Source organism: Nicotiana attenuata, chromosome 1 (assembly GCF_001879085.1).
Source record: "Nicotiana attenuata strain UT chromosome 1, NIATTr2, whole genome shotgun sequence".
Classification (NCBI taxonomy): domain Eukaryota; kingdom Viridiplantae; phylum Streptophyta; class Magnoliopsida; order Solanales; family Solanaceae; genus Nicotiana; species Nicotiana attenuata.
The window spans coordinates 49130920-49131148 of record NC_031989.1 but is presented as its reverse complement, the minus strand read 5'-3'; positions in this window follow the sequence as shown (position 1 = coordinate 49131148).

Here is a 229-nt window from a genome sequence, read left to right as displayed (position 1 = left end):
ATATATTGTATTTGAATTATACTTATATTATATCCTCCGGCTATTTTTAGTTAAACGGTTGGATTGGCGACTATTTAGGTTAATTCTTCTTTTTTCGTTGAGAAATGTATAAGTTTTAGCTGCTCTAAAAAATAATAGCAGATAAAAAATACTCTCTCCAATCCAAAATAAGTGATTTTTTGGTTGTTTTCACACATATTAAGAAACTCACCTTTTAACATTAATTAGC